This window comes from Callorhinus ursinus, unplaced genomic scaffold (genome assembly GCF_003265705.2).
Source record: "Callorhinus ursinus isolate GAN/ISIS: 27379988/994484 unplaced genomic scaffold, GSC_fseal_2.0 scaffold18, whole genome shotgun sequence".
Lineage (NCBI taxonomy): Eukaryota > Metazoa > Chordata > Mammalia > Carnivora > Otariidae > Callorhinus > Callorhinus ursinus.
Window position 1 is genome coordinate 712,303 of NW_027397080.1, and position 24,876 is coordinate 737,178.

Sequence of the window (24,876 nt, forward strand, 5' to 3'; positions counted from 1 at the left end):
AGCCACCCAGGCACCCCCCTAATCATTCTATTTAAAATGTAACTCCCTCCCCAAACTCTCTAGCTCCATTTCCCAATGTATTCTTCTCAAGAGAACTTATCACTAACATACTATATATTTTGCAAATTCATTTCATTTGTTGTCTCTCTTCCCATTAGAATCTAAGCTCCATGAGTTCAGAAGCTTGTGCATGCTTTGCTTACTGCTGTATTCCTCAATTCCTAGAACACTGCCTGGCACATGGCAGGCTCTCAAAAAATATTTGTTAAATGAATGAATGGATGAATAGGATTTGTCATAAGGATTAAAATAAGATACTTGTATACCTCACATGTGTAAGGTATATCAAACCATTATTTCTAAACTCCTTGTGTATGAAAATGAAGATCTCTTGACACTGGAGGGACAGATAATTGATTCTAATTTCACTTGCCATGATCTTATTTAAAATTTAAAACAAAATCCAAAATACTAAAGATCATATTTCCAGGCCACATGCCTTTTTATGAAGGTACACATAATCTCAATTGGCAAATCTGCAACAGCTGCCAGGGGAAAAAAAGTCAGACACCCTGATACAGATGCCATGACTCAGCTGGGATCCGAAACAAGGAACTGGCTAATTTTTCCATTTCAACAGGCTCTGGCCATTGCCCCACGATCCTCGAAGGTAAAGAACAGTTCTTAATTCCTTCATCCCAGTAAGATGAAAGTACTAGATGTTTACAGTCAGCCACACCAACTCTCAGCTGATGGGAGGAAACCTAGAAGCCCTCTGAGCTGATGCTCTCCTGCCTACAGAACAGACTGCTGTTCAATACCATCCCAGTCACTTGGTCACTTGGAGCAAGACCTGGCATTTCATTTTCCTCTATGTTTCTCCATAGTCATCTCAGTGGATAGTGGGAACAACGACTAAAGCACCTGTGCAATCTCTATGATACTGTCGAACTGTGGCCATATCTGGAGAAACTCCAGCCTTCAAAAATTCTTCTTTCCATCAACTAGCAGGTATGCAAATCTGACCCCTACCCCCTCCCTCCAGGAGCTGCTGTAAACTCATTTAGGAGGTCTGCTTCTTCCCAGTCTGAAGCAATACAGGGTATGGAGTAGGAAGCATAGTTGCAGACCCCTTACACCTCTCCAATCTCCAAATCCCACAAGTCCAGCTGCTCCGAGAAACTCTAGAACTCAGTAACTGGCTAACAAGTGGCTGCTTCCCTTCAGAATTTAGAGTGAGGAAAAGACCACTTCTGGTTCATTAAGCATGATCAATAAAATACAGAAGAATCTGGGATCATTTAAGGTTAAGGAGTTTCAGATGTTATTTCAGAGTAACAACCATGACAATGTCCCTGTGAAGACTAAGAAGCTAGACTTCCAAATTCATTCTATGAGGTCAGCATTATAGATACCAAAACCAGGTAAAAACACTACAAAAAAAGAAAACTACAGACCAATATCTCTCATGAACACAGATGCAAAAATCCTCAACAAAATATTAGCTAATCATATTCAACAATACATTTAAAAAATCCACCTACCACAATCAAGTGGGATTTATTCCTGGGACACAAGGATGAGTGAATATTTGCAATCAATCAACGTCATATAGCACATCAACAAGAGAAAGGACAAAAACCATATCATCATTTCAATAAATGCAGAAAAAGCATTTTTGTCAGTACAATTTCCATTCATGAAAAAAACCAACAAAGTAGGTTTAGAGGGAATATACCTCAACATAATAAAGACCATATATGAAAACTCACAGCAAACAGCATACTCTGAGAAAAACTGGGAGCTTCCCCCCTAAGGTCAGAAACAAGACAAGGATGTCCATTCTCACCACTTTTATTCAACATAGTACTGGAAGTCCTAGCCTCAGCAATCAGACAAGAAATAAAAGGCACCCAAATTGGTAAGGAAGAAGTAAAACTTTCACTATTTGTAGATGACATGATACTATAGAAAACCTGAAAGACTCCACCAAAAAACTGCTAGAATGGATAAATGAATTCAGTAAAGTCACAGGATACAAAATCAATATACAGAAATCTGTTGCATTTCTAGACGTCAATGATGAAGTAGCATAAAGAGAAATTAAGAAAATAATCCCATTTACAATTGCACCAAAAAGAATAAAATACCTAGGAAGAAACTTAATAAAGGAGGTGAAAGACCTATATTCTCAAAACCATAAAAGAGGGCACCTCGGTGGCTCAGTTGTTAAGCAACTGCCTTCAGCTCAGGTCATGATCTCAGGGTCCTGGGATGGAGCCCCGGATCAGGCTCCCCGCTCAGTGGGAAGCCTGCTTCTCCCTCTCCCAACTCCCCCCTGCTTGTGTTCCCTCTCTCCCTGTATCTCTGTCAAATAAATAAATAAAATCATAAATAAATACCATAAAACACTGATGAAAGGAATTGAAGATGACACAAACAAATGTAAAGATATCCATTCTCAAGGATTGGGAGAAAATATTGTTAAAGTGTCGATACCACCCAAAGGAATCTATAGATTTAACGCAACAGGGGCACCCAGTTGTCTCAGAGCACTTGACTCTTGGTCTCGGGGCTGTGAGTTCGAGCCCCGAGGAGGGTGTGGAGATTACTTAAAAAAAATAAAATCTTAGGGGCACCTGGGTGGCTCAGTTGGTTAAGTGTCTGCCTTTGGCTCAGGTCATCCCAGGGTCCTGGGATCGAGCCCTGTGTTGGGTCAGGCTCCCTGCTCAGCGGGGAGTCTGCTTCTCCATCTGTCCTTGCCCCTGCTCATGCTCATGCGTGCTCTCTCTCTCTCTCAAATAAATAAATAAAATCTTTAGAAAAAAATTTAAAAAATAAAAGAAAATCTAAAAAAAAAATATACCAACAGCATTTTTCACAGAATTAGAAGAAATAAACTAAAAATTTGTATGGAACCACAAAAGACCCTGAAAAGCCAAAGCAATCATGAAAAAGAACAAAACTGCAGGTATCACAATCCCAGATTTCAAGATATAATACAAAGCTGTAGTAATCTTAACAGTATGGTACTGGCACAAAAATAGACACATAGTCGGCATGGAACACAATAGAGCCCAGAAATAAACCAATGATTATATGGTCAATTATAGTCTTCAACAAAGGAGGCAAGATTATGTAATGGGAAAGAGTCTCTTCAACAAATGGTGTTGGGAAAACTGGACAGCTACATAAAAAAAGAATGAAACTGGACGACTTTCTTACACCATACACAAAAATAAACTCAAAATGGATTAAAGACCTAAACGTGAGACCTGAAACCATAAAAATCTTAGAAGAGAGCACAGGTATTAATTTCTCTGACATCGGCTATAGCACCGTTTTTCTAGATAGGTCTCCTGAGGAAAGGGAAACAAAAGCCATCCCCCACTCCCCCTAAAAACCCTAAGGGGACTACACCAAAATAAAAAGCTTCTGAGGGGCGCCTGGGTGGCTCAGTTGGTTAAGCGACTGCCTTCGGCTCAGGTCATGATCCTGGAGTCCCAGGATCGAGTCCCACATCAGGCTCCCTGCTCAGCAGGGAGTCTGCTTCTCCCTCTGACCCTCTTCCCTCTCATGCTCTCTGTCTCTCATTCTCTCTTTCTCAAATAAATAAATAAAATCTTTAAAAAAAAAAAAAGCTTCTGCACAACAAAGGAAATCATTAACAAAACTAAAAGACAGGTTGCCTGGGATGGAGTCCCACATCAGGCTCCCTGCTCGTCGGGAAGCCTGCTTCTCCCTCTCCCACTCCCCGTGCTTGTGTTCCCTCTCTCGCTGTGTCTCTCCGTAAACAAAACCTTTAAAAAAACAAAAAACTAAAAGTTTACTTAATGGGAGAAGTTATTTGCAAACGATACATCCACCAGGGGGCTAATATCCAAAATATATAAAGAACTGATACAACTCAAAAACACACATATATCCAATTTAAAAATAGGCAGAAGACATAAACAGACTTTCTCCAAAAAAGACATACAGATGGCCAACAGACACGTGAAAAGTTGTTCAACATCACTCATCATCAGGGAAATGCAAATCAAAACTACAATATTACCTCACACCTGTCAGAATGACTAAATCAAAAACACAAGAAACAACAAGTGTTGAGAAGAATGTGGAGAAAAAAGAACGCTCATTCACTATTGTTGGGAATGCAAACTGGAGCAGCCACTGTGGAAAACAGTGTGGAGGTTCCTTGAAAAATCAAAAATATAATTACCATATGATCTAGTAATTCCACTACTGGGTGTTTACCCAGAGAGTACAAAAACACTAATTCAAAAAGATATATGTATCCCTAAGTTTACTGCAGTGTTATTTACAATAGCCAATATATGAAAGCAACCCAAGTGTCCATCAATAGATGAATGGATAAAGAAGATGTGGTATATATATGCTATGGAATATTACTCAGCCATCAAAAGAATGAAATCTTGCCATTTGCAACAATATGGATAGGCCTATAAGGTAAAATGCTAAGTGAAATAATAGTCAGAGAAAGACAAATGCTATATGATTTCACTCATGTGTGGAATTTAAGAAACAAAACAATTGAACAAATAAAAAGAAGAGACCAAAAACCCAGAATCTTAACTATAGAGAACAAGCTGACAGTTACCAGAGGGGAGAAAGGTGGGGGGATGGGTGAAACAGGTGATGGGGATTAAGAGTCCACTTTATCAGCGCTAAGCACGGAGTGATGTATAGAACTGTTGAATCACTGTATTGTGCACCTGAAACAAATATAACATAGCAAATTATACCAGAATTTAAAAAGTAAGTAAGTGAATCAGTATAAATAAATAAATAAATAAATAAATAAGAAAAAAAAAAGACTGAGAAGCTAGAGTGGGAGAAAAGGTGTGTTTTCTCAGTCAAGAAAGGGTGCTGCTTGGAAATAAACCCATTATGTATCTTTTGCCTGGATTATTTCAACAGCCTCCTAACTATTCTCCCTGGTTTACTCTTGTCTCCTATTCCCAGTCTATTCTCAAGTAGTCATAGTGATCTTTTAAAAACATAAATGAGATTATTTTACTCTGCTCCAAACCTTCCAAAGGCCAATTTCACATAGAGATCATTAGCTACTACAGTCATTGCATGAATTATTCCCTCTACCTGAAATGCCCTTTCCCCCGTAATACAATGGCAAAAATCCCTTACCTCTTTCAAGACCTACTAAAATGTGATTTACCTATTTCCCCATGATACTGTGACCTGCCCTGCCCTAATCTCCCTTACTCTACCTTTTCTTTTCTTCTTTCTTTTTTTTTTTTTGATGGAAGCTTTTCTTGGATTAGTCAAGTATTTTTTAACCCCTCCTTCATTGATTTGGAAATTATACACTCATTTTCTTTTTTAAAAAACAGTAATTATTATTAAAGTTTTTTAAAAAAGATTTTATTTATTCATTTGAGACCCAGAGATAGAGACAGAGAGAGAGAGAGAGAGAGAGAGAGCATGAGCAGGGGGAGAGCCAGAGGGAGAGGAACAAGCAGGATCCCTGCTGGGCCAGGAGCCCAATGTGGGGCTTGATCCCAGGACCCTGGGATCATGATCTGACCCAAAGGCAGACGCTTAACCATCTGAGCCACCCAGGCATCCCCATTATTATTAAAGTTTTAACACGTATTCTTGTCTAACAAAGTCTAAGGTTAGCCAGCATCTCAACTCTTCTGAACAAAATTAAAAGATCTTAACTCCAATTCTCCCCTATCCCCTTTCAACTTACATGTTATTTGGTCCAGTATTTCAGGTCTAGGTTGTTTTTATACTGTCAAATTAATAATTATTAGTGTTCTATGCAAGAATTGTTTACTTAAATTTACTCATAGATTTTCCAATTTCTTTGCTCAGTATTTCCTCTTAGATCTCACACCTTTCTTCCTCTTTTCTTAGCAATGATTTCAGTGAGAATCTGATAGTGATAAACCTTCTCAATTTTGATCTTTGTCTGAAATTCTTTATTTTGCTCAATGACTTCCAAGGATAATTAAGCAGGTATGGAATCCTACACCCTCTTATTGAGAGTGACTTTCTTCTCAGTATCTTAAAGATATTATCCCATTGTTTTATGGCTCCTGTTATTGCAGTTAAGAAGCTTGCTTTTAGGGGCGCCTGGGTGGCTCAGTCGTTAAGCGTCTGCCTTCAGCTCGGGTCATGGTCCTGGGGTCCTGGGATCGAGCCCCGCATGGGGCTCCCTGCTCAGTGGGGAGTCTGCTTCTCCCTCTCCCACTCCTCCTGCTTGTGTTCCCTCTCTCACTGTGTCTCTCTCTGTCAAATAAATAAAAGCTTAAAAAAAAAAAAAAGAAGAAGCTTGCTTTTAGGATTGTTATTCCTTTGTAGTTAATTTTTTTTCTCTAGTTTTTTTTTTTTTTTTTTACCATTAACCTTGTTTTTTAGATATAATTCACATACCACAGAATTCAACTTTTTAAAGTATATAATTCAGGGGTTTTAGTATACTTGCAAAGTTGTGCGACCATCACCGCTAATTCCAGAACACTTTCATTACCCCCAGAAGAACTCCTGTAACCATAAACAGTCACTCCCATTCCCCCTTCTTCCCCCACCTCCCTTACCAGGCAACCACCAATGTTACTCTCTATCTCTATGGACTCAGCTATTCTGGATATTTCATAGAAACGGAATAATACATTATGTGGTCTTTTGTGTCTGGCTTCTTTCAGTTAGCATAATGATGTCCAGATTCACCCACATTGTAGTATTTATCAGTACTTCATTTCTTTTTATGGCTAAATTATATTCCATTGTGTGAATATGCCACATTTTATTTATCCATTCAAAACTGATGGACATTTGGGTTGTTTCTATTTTATGGCTATTTTAAATAATATTGCTATGAACATTTGTGTATTTGGGTGTATATCTGTTTTCAATTTTCTTGGGTGGACTTCCTTACTGAACTCATTTGTTAGAGTTCTTTTAGCTTTTGTGGATTCTTGAGGGTTTTCTAATTTCTTTCAAGACTTTTGTTTTTATGGTCCTGTCATTTTACTGCAATGTATCTAGATGGAGATTTATTTCTGCTTATTGTACTTCATGATGTTATTTTATTTCTAATCAATTCTGGAAGGTCTCAATCATTATCTCTATAAATATTGCCTTTCCCCCATTTCTCTATATTCTGTTGGACATTCTTACTGTACCTTCCATACTTCTTAGCTCTCAGTCGTACTTTACATCTTTCCATCTCTGTGCTGCACTCTAGATAAAAGTTTACTAACTTTGTCCACAGCTTTACTATATAACCTGACTGTTAACTTTTCAAATTTAATGACACAACATATTTAATTTATTGAATTCTAATTCACATTTTTCCCAAATATGCCTGATCTTTTTTACTAAATATGTCTTTTTTCTCTTGTGTCTTTTATGTTTTTATTCATTTTAAATATACTTATTTCATAATCTTTATCCATAGTGGTTACTTTCTGAAGTTCTCAGGCTTATTGTTTCTTTTTTTCTATTGAATCTCATTTGCGGTAGATTTTTTCCTTGTATGATATATAATTTTGTACTGTGAAATCACCTTCATTTTGGCTTTATATATGGAAACTCTGCACTACCTGATTCCAGGGTGTGTCATTTAAATGAAGTTTTGAGTTTCTTTCTGACAGATTTGTCAAGGTTATCACCACCTCAGAATCAGTTCCTAGACCACATATACATTGTAAACTCCAGGCTCCAAATTCACTTGAATAAAAGCCTACAGTTAAAAATTCTCAAGGAAAGTTTTTATTATTAAGAGCCCTATTTAAAATGGAGATGAGGGACACCTGTGTGGCTCAGTGGGTTGGAAAGAAAGTGGGATAAGGAGGAAGTGTACTGGGGCGCCTGGGTGACTCAGTCGGTTAAGCGACTGCCTTCAGCTCAGGTCATGATCTCAGGGTCCTGGGATCGAGTTCCACATCGGGCTCCCTACTCAGCAGGAAGCCTGCTTCTCCCTCTGCCTGCCGCTCCCCCTCCTTGTGCTCTCTCTCTGATAAATAAATAAATAAAATCTTTAAAAAAATAATAAAATAAATAAAATAAAATAAAAACCGAGATGAGACTAAAGAACTTCATCTCTCCATGCCAGCGGTAAACCGTTTTCCTAGTCCACTGAGGGTAAGGTCCTCTGAGGGTCCTAATTATACATGGGATCTCAATTCTATATTACCTTAGAGTCTCCCTACCCCAAACAAGCTCAAGGCCTTTATCCTCTTTTCCCTAAAGGACATCAAAACTAGTACACTTCCTCCTTCTTTTTTTTTTTTTTAAAGATTTTATTTATTTGACAGAGAGAGAGAGAGAGAACACAAGTAGGCAGGGAGAGGGAGAAGCAGGCTCTCCGCCAAGCAGGGAGCCAGACGCGGGCCCCGATCCCAAGACCCCAGGATCATGACCTGAGCCAAAGGCAGTCGCTTAACCGACTGAGCCACCCAGGCGCCCCAGTACACTTCTTCCTTATCCCACTTTCTTAGAAGTTCCACACTGGTTTCCACTGTTCAGGTACTGTTTTCTTAGATTTGGGTCCCTTGGCATTTTCTTAACAGTCTATTGAATTTAGCTATGCATTTAAAGCAATAATCATAGGGGCACCTGGGTGGCTCAGTTGGTTAAGCGACTGCCTTCGGTTCAGGTCATGATCCTGAAGTCCCAAGATCGAGTCCTACATCAGGCTCCCTGCTCAGCAGGGAGTCTGCTTCTCCCTCTGACCCTCCCCCCTCTTATGTGCTCTCTCTCTCTCTCTCTCTCTCGTTCTCTCTCATTAAAATAAATAAATAAATCTTTAAAAAAATAAAGCAATAATCATAATAGCTAATATTTATTGAGTGCTAACTGGGCACCATTTAAAGTATTACATGTAGTATCTCATACCGTATGAAGCAGGTACTATTATTATTCCCCTTATACAGACAAGGAACTCGAGGCACAGAGAGGCTAAGTAGTTTGTCCTAAGTCACAATAAGGTACTAACATTTTTTGAAAACCGAATGTAATTTACATCTCTGCTCTAGGACTTTCTCAGTGTGAAATTGCTTCTTGGCATTTTGGCTAAGATCATGTGTAGGACTTTCTTAATGTGGATCTCCGTTCTAAAGATGATTCAGAAGGCATGTATCCACAAAAACAAGAGTATGATTCAGCTTGTAGCAGTTTATAACAGCCAAACCTAAAAGTCTCAGCAATATCGACCTGCAACAATAACAACTTAAGAGTGAAAAGAAATAAACACAGGTCTAAAGTTCAAATGTCAATGTCCAAGGTACCACCACATGGATTTAAAAGACCCAGAATGCTTGGAACGAATCAACAGTTTTAAAGTAAAAAACCTGTGGAGGGGGGGGAAACTGGCCAAATATAGACCAGTGCAATATCCTCCCCTGTTAATTGTGTGACATGGTGGGAAGTTTCCCTAACATGGCAGCAGCAACATGTCCCCACCCCCAGTCTCAAGATGAAGAAAGAGTTACCCACCACACCTTAGTAAATGTGCCCACCATCTAGAGATCAGATAATTCTGTCATTGGTGACTGTAGTTGATGTTCACATTCCCAGGGTTCTAAATGAATAAACCTGGCCATAGAGATGGGAGAGAAATTCAAAAGCCCAAGAGTGGGCACTGCTTCAGAATTTGTATATTCTAAGCATGTCTGTATTTTCAGGGCCCAGGACAATGGCTGATACACTATTATTACTTGGAGAACTAATGAATGAGAGAGAATGGTCCTGTCATACATTTTCAAAGCAGTACATCACTTGGTAGTCAAAGGGATTTTATTTATTTATTTGTCAGAGAGAGAAAGAGAGAGCGCACACAAGCAGGGGGAGTGGCAGGCAGAAGGAGAAGCAGGCTCCCCGCTGAGCAAGAAGCCGGATGCAGGACAAGATCCTAGGACCCTGGGATCAGGACCTGAGCCAAAAGCAAATGCTTAACAGACTGAGCCACCCAGGCATCCTGAGACTAAAGATTTTTTCCTTGAATGAAGTATACTTTCACTAAAGAGGCCCTCCACAAATACAGGCCCTGGTAAAATGAAATAGTATAAAGTTATTCTTGATTACACAGTGTCTAGGAAGTTGTGGTAAATTTGGTTTGTCTTTACTAATTCCCATGGTTTCTACATTTCTTTGGAAATTCCAAATTATGAGTCCACTCCCAGGTTACATTTCCAGACCAGTTTCTTTGAGAGCTATTGGTTAAAGGGAGATACAAAAATGTCTTGAAGGGGCTCCTGGCATGCTCAGAAGGGCATGCCACTCTTGATCTTGGGGTCATGAGTTTGAATCCCACACTGGGTGTAGAGATTACCTAAATAAATAAATAAACTTAAAAAGATGTTGTAATGACACCGTATGTTAGTCCAACATCCAGATTAAACCCTGCATTAGTAACAGCCCTTCTTTTCTGCCTCCTTCCTCAATAAATAGCCCAGCTGTCTCGCCTATGCCCAAATTTCCATAATAGAGAAGATTAGAACACAGTTCTGTTTCTATGAAGCAGCAATACAAACAGAGGCTACTTTAAGGACCAGGCCCCCACTTTCAGTAGCCAAATTCTATCACAGTGGTTTTTAGTGACTGTTAATTGCGAGGTTCAAAGGACTAAAAAAAAAAATGTGCAAATATAATCAATCCTTGGCCTTCAGAGGCCCAAGAAAGAAGAAACTTAGATATGTCAGGGAAGAGAACTCAAGCAACATATACTGACACAGTTTCCTTTTAAGAATCTGGGTGTCTATGCTCCACAAAAATGAAAGATTAAACTAAGAAGAAGGCAGAAGGCCTGGGGAACTCAGAACGCACAGTGGAGAGAGGTACTGGGAATACCATGACAACAACTATGCCAGAGGACTGGAGAATACTCAGTCTAGAGTGGAACAGAAGAAGAGAGGGCTCTAGGAGTAATGCTGGGGTGATCAGATCATCTGATGTAACATACTGAGAAGCATTTTGCAGCTTAGATGGAAATTTCTATAATGGGCAAATGAATTCTAATGCTAAGAAAGTCAGTCAATAAAATCATTGATGGAAGATGAATTTCTTTGGGTCAAAATTCAACTAACTGGGATGCCTGGGTGGCTCAGTCAGTTAAGAATCCAACTCTTAATTTTGGTTCAGGTTATGATCTCATGGTTTTTAGATGAGCTCCAGGCTGGGCATGAAGGCTGCTTAAGATTCTCTCTCTCCCTCTCCCCCTACCCCACTCATGCTCACTCTCTCAGAAAGAAAGAAGAGAAGAGAAAGAGAAAGAGAAAGAGAAAGAGAAAGAGAAAGAGAAAGAGAAAGAAACTCAACTAAAAGAAATCTGAGAAAGACTTCCAAATATAGAATACTTTAGCTTATCAGAAATATAAATAACATTTTAAAAATAAAAATTAATGAATCAAAACCAGCAGTAATAAGAATAGATATGGAAAATAATTTAATGAGCTATTTTATAAATTAAAATTATAGATGTTGAAAGGATAAGTGGATAAAGGAAATATGGTATAATAGAGTGGATTATTATTCATCCATAAAGAAGAATGAAAACTTGCCATGTGCAACAACATGGATGGACCTCAAGGGGCGTTATACTAAGTGAATTAAGTCAGACAGAAATAGATAAATACCATATGATCTCACCTATATGTGGAATCTAGAACAAACTTAGCTTGTGGATCTAGAGAACAGACTGTAGTTGTCTGAGGTAGGGGGTGGGGGGGACAGCAAAATGGGTGGAGGGGGTCAAAAGATACAAATTTCCAGTTATAAAATGAATGTCATGGGAGTTTAATTACAGTATGGTGACTCTAGTTAATAATACTGTATTGCATATTTGAAAGTAGCTAAAAGAGGGGATCTTGAAAGTTTACATCACAGGGGCACCTGGGTGGCTCAGTTGGTTGAGCACCCAACTCTTGATTTCGGCTCGGGTCATGATTTCAGGTTGTGAGATAGAGCCCCATGTTGGGCTCCAGGCTCAGTGTAGAGTCTGCTTGAGATTCTCTCTCTCCTTCTCCCTCTCCCTCTGCCCCTGCCCCTGACCCCGCTCGGTCTCTCTCCCTCTCAATTAATTAATTAATTAAAAGAAAGTTCTCATCACAAGGAAAAAATTTTGTAGCTGTGTATGGTGATTGATGGATGTTAACTGGACATACTGTAGTTATCGCTCACAATATATATAAATATCAAATCATTATGCTGTATGAAACTGATATAATGTCAATTATACCTCAATTTTAAAAATTATTAAAACTCAACAGATGAGGTAAACTCTGAGGTAAAATAATCAAAAAAGAGAATTAGTGAAAGACAGTAAGTACTAAGGAACCCACTCAAAGACACAATGAATGGATGGTTATGAGTTTATTTCCTGAATAAACTCCCTTATTTGGGACCATAATGCAGAGGCCCAAGGATAGACTTACAGTTAGAAAAAAACTGCAATATAATGAGCTTCCTTATGAACCACAGACACTTCCATATAGTCTAGGTCACTGCCTTGGTCCTTCTTCTACATGAACTTCTTGCAAACATTTAGACTAGGGAGAATATACCTCTTTTAAAAATAATTAGTAATCCAGGGATGCCTGGGTGGCTCAGTCATTAAGCGTCTGCCTTTGCCTCAGATCATAATCCCAGGGTCCTGGGATTGAGCCCCGCATCCGGCTCCCTGCTCAGCAGGGAGACTGCTTCTCCCTCTTCCACTCCCCCTGCTTGTGTGCCCTCTCTTGCTGTGTCTCTCTCTGCCAAATAAATAAATAAAATCTTAAAAATAAAATAAAATAAAATAATTAGTAATCCAAATAATACCAGAACAAAATCTATGCAAAGATACTACCGAAAATTAATGTCCAGAATATATAAAGAACTCCTACAACTCAACAACAACAAATAACACCATATTTTAAAATGACCAAAGGACTTGAAAAGACATTTCTCCTAAGAAGATATATGTATGGTCAACAATTACATACAAAGCTGCTTCACACCACTAATCATTAAGGAAATGCAAATCAAAACCACAATAAGCTGGGGCGCCTGGGTGGCTCAGTCGTTAAGCATCTGCCTTTGGCTCAGGTCATGATCCCAGGGTCCTGGGATCGAGCCCCGCATCGGGCTCCCTGCTCAGTGGGAAACCTGCTTCTCCCTCTCCCACTCCCCCTGCTTGTGTTCCCTCTCTCGCTGTCTCTCTCTGTCAAGTAAATAAATAAAATCTTAGAAAAAAAAAAAAACCCACCACAGTAAGCTACCACTACACACCCACTAGAATGGCTATAATCAATAAGACAGTATATCTAGTGTTGGTGAGAAGGTAGAAAAACAATCCCTCAACTATTGCTGGTGGGAATAGAAAATGATACAGCCACTGCAGAAAACAGTTTGGAGGTTTTTAAAAAGTATAAACTTACCATACCACACAATTTCATTCCTAGGATCTGCCCAAGAGAAATGGAAACATATGTCCACACAATGACATGTATGTAAATGTTCACAGCAACATTTATGCCAAATAGTCCCAAATTGGAACCAATCCAAATGTCCATCAACTGGTGAATGGATTAACAAAATGTGGTCTATCCATACAATGAAACATTAGTTAGCAATAAAAAGGAATAAACCTCAAAAAACATTATGCTAAAAGAAGCCGTAAACAAAAAAAAAACTACAAAGTATATGATTCCAGTTATATGAAATGTTCAGAAACAGCACATTTATACAGCCAAAATCAGATCAGTGGTTGCCTAAGGTAAGAGTTCCCTAGGAGAAAAGAGTGCAACTGTGTAATGGGCACAAGGAAGCTCTTTGGGTTATGGAAATATTTTAAATTTAGATTATGGTGATGGCTGCACAATTCTACAAATTTGATAAAAACCACTGGATAACTTAAAATTGGATTTTATAGTATGTAAATGATAACAGTAAACTTAATTGTTAAAAATTATGCAGGCATCTAAGGCTGCATCTAATATATGTAGTGGAATTAAAAATCCTCCTTCGTCCTCTTCCTTCCTGAATAATTCAGTCCAGAAGCCATTAGATGATGATGATGGCCAAGAGGTTGGGGGAAGTCACACACACATGCATGGTACACGTATACATTCCCTGGAACAGTGAACGCAAGTATCAGCAAACATGCCTATCGTCAATATTGTGGCTTTTAAATACCATTCCCACTAAAAGGACCCATGTTCCTTGGAGAAATGGCTAATAAAAGGGCTAGGGTAGGGAGTACAAAATAAGCCAGCCAGGAATGTCTTACAGGGCCAGAAAGTTACAAAGTTCTCAAAGAATGGTGGGGACATGTCCAAAAAAAAAAAAAAAAAAAGCCAGCATGAAGAGACTCCCCTTGACCAAATATGGTACAATTTCAACATCAAAATATATAATGTTATTAATAGATTATAACCCATTAAATAGGGGCACCTGGGTGGCTCAGTTGGTTAAGCATCCAACTCTTGGTTTCGGCTCAGGTCATGATCTTGCAGTCATGGGATCAAGCCCTTTGTCAGTCTCTGCGCTCAGTGTGAAGTCTGTTTCATTTCTTTCTCCCTCTCCCTCTGCCCTTCCCCACCTGTGCTCTCTCTCTCAAATAAATAAATAAAATCTTTAAAAAAATGGATTATAACCCATTAAACAAAATAAGAGCCCACTGAATTCATGCTGATACATGAAAGAGAAAAAATGAACAGGGAGAAGAGAAACCTTTCCCTTAATAATGCAATGCCAACTGATGAGCGCAGAAAGAATGATGGAATTTGAAAAATACCATTTGACAACCAGTATAGAGTAACAATTCAGCCAAGAAACATCAATGGAAGCTAAAAATAGTGGATTAGAATTTGCTGAGAAATGGAGTAGTTACATAATTTCATTGAAAGTTATATAACTTTCCCTCAAAATACTAAATAGAGAGAGAGAAAAAAAAGTAACCCTACAGCACAGAAATGTAGCATATCAAGTGATCAAGGTTAATATCAGGATAATGAGATAAAATGAAAGCCTGTATCACCTGATAGGATGCAAAAGAACACACCATCCTTTTTCAGGAACAGCAAAAGGAACATCCTGCTAAACATGCTGAAGGCGACCAGAATTTGCCACCCCAAAATATGCTACTTTGGTAAAAGGATTATTTTAAGCCAAAGGCAAATGAGAATCAACAGAGTCAGGAAGACTTCTCTGCCCTCTCATTATCTGCCTGAAACCAGGCAGATATCCCTTTGAGGAATATGTCCGTCCCTCTGTACCTGGGAGAGAAGAGCTACAGTGTGTTTGCATAAACAGACTTTACTTTCCATTAGTTCCTCCACATATTTCCTATATGCCCCACAAATTATCATCCCCTGAAGCCCAAACCCGCTTTTCTTTGTAAAAAGGTACTTAAGCTTCTGAGTCTAAACAGTTCTTTGAGTTACATTTCCTTTTCTATGAACTCCTAAGCATATAAATATTAATAAACATTGTACGCCTTTTCTCCTGCTAATCTTTCTTTTGTTAGTTTAATTCAGAGGCCCCCAGGCACTGAACTAAGAGGGTAGAGGAAAAGTTTTTCCTCCCTAACAATGCATAACTTGAAACGAATCCTGAGGAAATATCAGACAAATCCAAATTGCAAGACGTTCTATCAAATAACCAGCCTGTAACATTCAAAAGTGTCTAAGTCATAAAAGTTGAGAAAAGACTACAGAATTGTTCTGAATTTTAGGAAACTAAAAGAAATAAAATTTTAACACATGATCCTCTGTTGGATTCTTCTGTTATAAAAGACATTACTGGGACTTGTGGAGTAATATGAATTAATCCGTAAATTAGGTGATGGTATTTATCAATGTTAATTTCCTGATTTTAAGGGCTATAGCTACAAAAATGTATTTGTGGGAAGTACATGCTGAAGTATTCTGGGGTGATGGGATATCATGTCAGGAATGGATTCTCAAATGGATTAGGGAAAACTCTGTAATGGGCCAGATAATAAATATCTTGGGCTTTGCAGGCCATATGTGATCTCTGTTACACAGTCCTTAGGTTTTTTTAAAAAAACATTCCTTTCAAAAATGTAAAATCCATTCTTAGCACAAGGGCTGTACAAACACAGGCTTGTAGCTTGCATTTGGCCCACGGGCTCTAGTTTGCTGGCTACTGGTTTGGGGGTGGGGGACTTTTTGAACTATTCTTGCAATTTTGAAATTATTCTTTTTAAGTTTTTATTTATTTATTTGAGGGAGAGAGAGAGCACGAGTGGGGCTGAGGGGCAGAGGGAGAGGGAGAAGCAGGCTTCCTGCTGAGAAGGGAGCCTGATGAGGAGCTCCATCCCAGGACCCTGGGCTCATGACCTGAGCTGAAGGCAGCCGCTTAAACGACTAAGCCACTCAGGTGCCCCTAGCAGATATTTTTTAAAAAAAATTTTGGGGGCACCTGAGTGGCTCAGTAGGTTAAGTGTCTGCCTTTGACTCAGGTCATGATCTCAGGGTCCTGGGATGGAGCCCTGCATCGGGCTCCCTGCTTGGCAGGGAACCTGCTTCTTCCTCTCCCCCACCTGTGCTCTCTCGCTCTCTCACTCTCTTGCTCTCTCTCTCTCAAATAAATAAAATATTTAAAAAATATATATATCTGCTAAACTCCAGAGCAATCACCTTAAATGTTCTCAGAATGGCTATAATAGAGATGAATGAGGCTGAAAGCTGAAAGCTTACTGGATAAAAAGCATTACCTCTCACTCCACCATGAGCTAGGAATTTTCCTACTGCCAATTTAGGCCTTTTCCTCTACTCACAGGATCTAGTACACAGTTGAATGAAATAATGGATGAATCCACCTCATTTCCTAGGACAGGAAAACTAATTCCCTCCACATAAGGTTGGAAAACACATTCTTCGTCCTTAAGGATAATTTTAATATGACTTTTTACTCTTTAAATTTTTATTTATTTTACTTTTTTAAAGTAGGCTCCACGCCGGGCTTGAACTCACGAACCTGAGATCAAGACCTAAGCTGAGATAAAGAGTCAGATATTTAACCAACTGAGCCACCCAGTTGCCCCTTAATATGACCTTTTTTTTAGTTAGCTACTCAGATATCATTTCTCACCCATCAGACTGGCAAAAATTCAAAAGCTTGATAATATATTTGGTTGGCAAGGCTGTGAGCAAATACAGTAGGTCTCCTGCTTTTTTATTTTTTAATTTCTTTTTATTTTTAACTGAAGTATAGTTGACATATGACAGTAGTCCCCCCCCCCGCCCCTCCCGAAGTTTCACACCTAGTGGTTTCAGTCACCCACAGCCGGGAAGACAATACTGTCAGGGAGTTGGAGCCTAATGCTATGTCACAATGCCTGTATCATTCACCTCACATCATCTCATCATGTAGGCATTTTATTATCTTACATCATCACAAGAAGGGTGAGTACAGGACAAAAAGATATTTTGAGAGAGAGACCACATTCACATAACTTTCATTACAGTATATTGTTATAATTTTTCTATTTTAAAATTATTTATTGTTGTTAATTTCTTACTGTGCCTAATTTATAAATTAAACTTTATCATAGGTATGTATGTATAGGAAAAAACATAGCATATATAGGGCTTGGTACGATCCGCAGTTTCAGGCATCCACTGGGTCCTCCGCAAATAAGAGGGGACTACTGTAGACATTATCTTACACCACTAGTGGAAATACAAAATGATATAACCACTATGTTGGGAAACTGGACAATAGCTAATAAAACTACATATGCATTTATTCTTTGACTCAGCATCCCCAATTCTAGGAATTTATCCTGAAGGTACACCATGAAAATTAACTCTTCTATGCAAGATAACTCTATCATTGAAAATTATTTGTGTCTTTTGACTCTTCCACAAGTGTGCTAGTTCCTCAAAAGAAGGACTGTCTAACTCCAAACCTCCTATCTACCAAGACAAGGGAAGGGATTGACCCTCTAAGGCAATCAGGATTGGCACTGGTTCCTCCTCTGGTAGCATCCAGGGGCATGAAAGAGAAGCTGCTGCAAGAGCCCCTCCTAAAAAAAAAAAAAAAACACGAACAAATAACATTTATCTTTGCGGTTGCCTGGGCTGCTGGGTTCTTGATATCTGGATCAGTTCTCACCTCTTGGAGCACCTGCATAACAAGGGTCTACATAAAAGGTACCCCAGGATGACTACTAGGGGCCAAAAGAGGAAGCCAAGGTTCTCCTCAGCTCAGCAATCAGTTAGCAGCTACTTAAACAGCAAGCTCCAAAGGAAATCTTCTGTTGCGCTCCTGTGAGTATACAATCTTCACTACAAAGCAGTAGTCACCAGGTTTGAAATAAGACCAAGGAACTGGTGACATTTGAGGCATCAGGTTGAAGAGCCAGGAAAGAGTCTAGCTAAATTGACTCAAGAGTAAGGGTAACAAATAGATAATGAGGGGGAAATTCCTTTTCTGTAGGTATTGTAGCTAAAAGATGGAAAGGGAATGGGAATATCACTTTTGCAAACTCCTAATAAAATAATGGTGATAATTATCAATGGCCAATACTATCAAAACATGGGAGAGATCTGACATTACCTGCCTCCTGACAATTGTACACTGTACCAACTATTAAGTGTTCTTCCCCAGGCCCCCAAATCAAACCAGAGTCAGATCAAGCTACTAGTTTACGGGAAATACAGAGGTCATAAAAACATGTTAAACAACCTCTCAGGGATGCAATAAGCAAAATCCAGTATATAGGAAAAGTCTAGAGGACAAACTCAGTTTCTTCAACAAATGAAATGCAAAAAGAAAAAGAAAAATGGTGGAAAAACTTAGATTAAAAGAAACTTAGAAGCAGAGTGACCAGACATCCCAATTTGCCCATGACAATCAGGTTTCTACCTGTTGTCCCAGTATAATTGTTAACAGAATCTCCTTTCATTATCAAGTTTCTCAGTTTAGGTAATAAATGGTAAGATCACCCTACTTAAGAGACATATTAATCAAATGAACTGTGTTTGGCATAGTTTGGATATTGATTAAAAAAAAAAGAAAGAAAAACGGGGTGCCTGGGTGGCTCAGTCAGTTAAGCATCTTTGGCTCAGGTCATGATCTCAGGGTCCTTGGATCAAGCCCCATGTCGGGCTCTCTGCTCAGAGGGGAGTCTGCTTCTCCCTGTCACCCTCCCTCTGTACTTTCTCTCTCTCTCTCAAATAAAATAAAATCTTTAAAAATTTTTAAAAATAAATAAAAAATAAAAATAAAACAGGGGTGTCTGGGTGGTACAGTTGGTTAAGAGTCTGACTCTTGGTTTCGGCTGGGGTCCTGATCTCGGGGTGGTGAGATCAACCCTATATGGGCTCTGTGCTCAGTGTGGCATCTGCTTGGAGTTTCTCCTTCTCTCACCCCACTGCCCCTCCCTCCCGCTCTCTCTCTCACTCTAAAATAAATAAATAAGTCTTTAAAAATAACCAAAAAAAGAAAGAATACTGACTGGAAATTTGATGATACTGGTATATTGTTATTAAATGTTTTAGGTGTTATAACGGTAATATGCTTATGTTTTTAAAGAGCCCTTACCTGTAGAGATACAAACTGAAATATTTACAGGTAAAATGACACAGTCTGGGATTTGCTTTAAAATAATCGGGTTAGGGGCACCTGGGTGGCTCAGTCGTTAAGCGTCTGCCTTCAGCTCAGGTCATGGTGCCAGGGTCCTGGGATCAAGTCCCACATTGGGCTCTCTGCTTGGCGGGAAGCCTGCTTCTCCCTCTCCCACTCCCCCTGCTTGTGTTCCCTCTCTCGCTATGTCTCTGTCAAATAAATAAATAAACAGAATCTTAAAAATAAAATAAAATAATCAGGTTAGGGGGACTAGGTAGAGATGCAGAGGAGATAATACATTGACCGCGAGTTGATAATAAGTAGACACTCAAAATCTGAGACTACTCTATTTTGTAACATTTTTGATATTTTCTATAATACAACATTTTAAAAAGAGAGTTTTTAAGTGAACAAAATTTTCCTACTTCCAGAAACAAAAATATCCTAGAAACCTTCAGTTTCTTAATCTAAGAGCAAGCCTTTGGCATCCTGCCAAATAGAACTGTATGTTTATTCACGGTTACCTGAAGCCAGGATCTATGAAAAATTTTCTGCCACACAAAGGATAAGTCACAGCTAGTATTCTTCATTATTTTACCTTTCTACTGGGAAAAAAAAAAGTACTTTCCCTTTCCTAATAGGAGAATCCTATCTCCTGAAGGCACTCTCAAGTTGTTCTTTCCCTTACACAGGAGGACAGGAAAAATGAAACACCTTAAACCTAGTCTGATGAACTTTTCTTACTGCCAAAAAATAGCCCCAAAAGAGTTGTTCTCATTTTAGTCCACATCCTGCTACACCCCAACAGGTCAATTTTTAGCAGCAATCAGTGAAACTGTATGAGAGGGCAAAAGAGCACCCAGCTGCCACTGCCTTATCTTAGCCAGTAACAAAGTTTCCATGGGCAGGACATAATGATAAGTGATACCTAGAGTTATCCAAGGGAAAATAAGAATATGAGAAAACATATAGCAAAATGAAGTGTGAGGACCAGCAACATACAAGTTTTCCAACAAAGATGGCACCATAGTAACTGTTACAGCAGCCTGGGTAGAATTCTGAGCAATTTTACCTGTATGGACTCATCTAATCCTTAGAGCAACCCTTGAAGAACCTATTATTATCCCCATTTTAATGATGTAGAAAACTGAGGCAGAAAGACATGAAATAATTTGCCTTCAACAGGGCCAGGATAAGAACAAGTTCTGGAGACATTCCTCTTTAGAGTTACTTTGAAAAGCAGTTGTTTAAAAAAAGAAAGACAAGAAAAGCAGGTGTTGCTAAAATGAAAATAGTGCTTTCTCTTTGGCAGGGAACAATCTTGACACTACCAAAAAGGGGTTTCAAAGGCTGCCTAGTTTTGGAGGAGGCCCAAAAGAACACCTGTCCTTGGCCATAAAAGTCTACAAAAAGCCTCTCGCACATGTGACACGGGAGTGGTCAGAGGGCTGAATTAGTATCAGTTGCAAACTTCAGTAGTGAACTTCTTGTTAAAGATGTTTAAGCAAAGGCTGGATAGCTTTTTCCTAGACAATGTATGAAAAGAATTCCTCTACAGTAGGGAGTGGGCTAGAGTTAGAACCCTTCCAGTATAACCCTAATAAGGATTTCTTGCTGTAAATCCTCCCAACTACAGGGCTGACAAAGTCTATGGCAATTTAAAACTGAATCAAAATCTAAATCATTCTGTGTTCCAGGAAGTTGCCAACACCAAACTTTCCTCCCCAGGAGGCCTAACTGGGCCAGTGAATAGCCAAAGACACAACAGCCTTTCTTCTCTGCAGGGACACTGGTTACACCACAGACCACATCTAGCACCCCTTCAAATCAGGTTATGTCAACAACGCAATAACCATGTCTGAGTGCCAATCAATAGGCTGGAATCATATTCCTCGAAGACATATAAGTTGACTGAAGGTTACAGGCTAATTAGTTCAACCCAAATCATTATCATAAGTATCATGCTTCTTAAGGTTGATTAGACCCTACCAAGACACGTAAGAGCCATCATCAAGCTCGTCTAAAACAGACCCATCTATCCTTTTTCATCAAGGAACAAAGAGAAATGTAGTACAGACTGAGTGGGCATCATTTTAAAGCTGTGCCTTCACTGTTTTTCAAATTATTATGGGCAACAATCTGTAAGGTTCTAAGCACATGACTAAGATGCAGTCAATAAGGAAGGTTAAGATTCTGAGGAGGGCCAGTTCTAACAACCATGCAAAGGGATACTATTTTCTAGCCCTTTAGGGCAAAGCAGCCAAAAGCCTCAATAGCTCTTAGTTTGCTAGGACTACCAGAACTAAAGTACCATAGGCTAGGTGGCTTAAATAAAAGACATTTATTTCCTCACAGTTCTGGAGGGTCAGTAGGGTTGGTTTCTTCTGAGACCTCACTACCTGGCTTGTAAATGGCTGTCTCCTCTGTGTCTTTGTCATAAATCCTCTCTTTATAGGGCACCATTCATACCAGGGTCCACCTCAATGACCTCATTTAACCTGTAAAGACCCTATCTCCAAATACAGTCACATTAAAGGTACTGGGGGTTATAACTTCAACATACAAATTTTAAGGAGGACACAATTCAGCCCATATCAATAGTTACACTCCATGGGAATAAAAGGCAAATTCAATACGGCCACTGCAAGATGGCAGTGTACAAATCCTAGCTCCCTACATTCAAACCTATAGCCCCAAGATCACGAGTTGCATGCTCCACCAATTGAACCAGCAAGGCGTCCCTTGGCTCATCTATTTTTAAATAGAGATCAAATTCATTGCCAGTAGCTCTCAATTTTTAGTTCTTCATATTGTTTACTAGAATCATTTTTCTCTTCTTTCAACTTGAATTTGCTCAATTGCTTAACAGCAGTATTCAATAAACACATCTACATGGTAAGGATTTTGTAGAATTTAAGTGCATCATTGTGCTCACTAGGCACTGATGCTCTCCTAGGCTCTGAATATGAATAGAGAGAACAAAACTGAACAGCAATGAGCAGGGGTAAAAGATAAAATCAAACAAAGCCTAAAAGAAGAAAAAAGGTAATAAAGGCAGGGGCCTGGAAGTGACAATAGACTGTAAAATACCAACTCCTACCCCCAGTATAGGGAAATTTAGTAAAGAATGTCATGAACATGTCTTTTTGGGAAGAGAAAACCTGGGGCAAAATAATATAGATTCAGAATATGCTATATTAGATTAATGAAGTATCTTAGATGGAGAAGCAGAACAATATAGTTGTTAAGAATATGATCTCAGGGGGGCCAGCCTTCGAGCAACAACGACACAAGATGGCAGCCACCACGGGCTCGGACAATTTATAAAAACCTAATATACAGTCTTAAAATAGAATGTGGACCTAAACACCCAGAAGCACCCCCCCTTTGTAAGATTTGTAACAAAAATTAATATGAATGTTAATAGTTAGTAGTTCTAATGGAATGGTGGACCCAAGAGGGCCAAATCAGTGCTAGCAAAATGGCAGAATTCATATAGCATCAAAGTTGTCCTGCAAGACATATTGCATGGAGCATGGGTGTTATATGCAAACAACGAATCATGGAACACTACCTCAAAAATTAATGATGTAATGTATGGTGATTAACACAACACAATAAAATAAAATAAAATAAAAAAGTTGTCCTGCAAGAGCTCCGGCACCTAATGATGTCTAAACAAAACATGAAACTCCCTCAGCCGCCCAGAGGACAGTGTTACAGCAATTAATCAAAAAAAGAAACCACAAGCCCTCCCCCCTCCCCCCCTTTCGATTTAAGCAGTCATTTCCCACAGTAGTACATTTTCTAGATACATCTTGTAGACCTCAAAGTACTGGAAAGGAAGCTCCCAAAGGCAATTTATCTTAAGATACTGTAAATGATACTAATTTATTGTTCATTTGAAATATATAAGCTGTGCTATTAAAAAAAAATATATATATATATATATATGATCTCAGGGCACCTGGGTGGCTCAGTGTGTTAAGCATTTGCCTTTGGATCAGGTCATGATCCTGGGATCAAGCCCCGCATCGAGTTCCCTGCTCAGTGGGAAGTCTGCTTCTCCCTCTTCCCCTCCCCACTGCTCTCGTGCTCTCTCTCTCTCTCAAATAAATAAAATCTTAAAAAAAAAAAAGAATATGATCTCTGAAGCCAGACTGCCTAGGTTTTACTCCCAACTCTGCCACTTACCAGCTGTTTTTTGTTTTTTTTTTTAAGATTTTATTTATATATTTGACAGAGAGAGACACAGCGAGAGAGGGAACACAAGCAGGGGGAGTGGGAGAGGGAGAAGCAGGCTTCCTGCTGAGCAGGGAGCCCGAGGCGGGCTCAATCCCAGGACTCTGGGATCATGACCTGAGCCGAAGGCAGACGTTTAACAACTGAGCCACCCAGGCGCCCCTACCAGCTGTTTTATCTTGAGTAATTTATTTAACCTCTCTGTGCCTTGGTCTTCTCACCCACAAAATGAGCATAATAATAATCCCTTCCTCATAGAATTGGTGTGAGGACTGAATGACCTCAAATTTTTAAATGCTTAGAATGCTACCTGGGACCTATTAAGTCCTCAGAGTTTGTTAGTTAATTAACTAAATACAAAATAGCACATGTTCCATCAGAAGCATTAGAGCAGAGGGTTTAAGACAACAGATATTGTAATAAGATTCTGTGGGGCTGAATGCCAGTTTCTATTACTTATTAACAATTTCCTTAACCTCTCTGTACCACAGTGCCTTCATCTATAAATAGATTGACTTGGATGATCCACTTCATCAATAAAATGGACTTGTAATACCATCTCATCAAGGTATTCTGAGGATTAGAAAAATGCTTAGCACACAGTAAATGCTTGGCAAATTTTACCTATTCTTAGTCTTCTGTTGTTTCATTTCTCAACCTTTCTTGACTAAGCATGATAAAACAATTAAAGAGTCTGTCCTGCTTCTACTAGTTTATCTAACATGTGAATCAGTCTACCAATAATCTCATGAAGCAGTCTTCACTTCTGATCATGGAAGCCTGAGTTCAAAATATTAGGAAAGATTGGATTTCTGCTTCCTGCCATGATGGGGAAACAGAGACCAGATTCACCCTTGTGCCTCAAAAAGTAAAAACAAAACAAAACAAAATGCTACATGTGAAACAATAGCTCTTAGACATTTTACAGAAGGGAAACATACAAAGTGAAAGCCCTAAAATTGCTCCAAAGGAAGTCCTAAGATTGCCCCAGCTTACTACCTGGAAACATTTCTAGGAAGCAACACAGGGAGTACCCAAAGAGCCGAGCTGTCTACCTGAGTTGAAGAG

General features: G+C 39.1%; 1 protein-coding gene and 1 pseudogene across 6 annotated transcripts in view; one reads left to right on the top strand and one right to left on the bottom strand.

The window, feature by feature from the left end:
• Positions 1-24,876, bottom strand: part of MAST2 (microtubule associated serine/threonine kinase 2) — a 215,286-nt gene that overhangs the window by 72,803 nt on the left and 117,607 nt on the right. The window lies entirely within an intron of this gene.
• On the top strand, positions 587-23,296 carry LOC112811605 (ubiquitin-conjugating enzyme E2 variant 1 pseudogene; annotated as a pseudogene).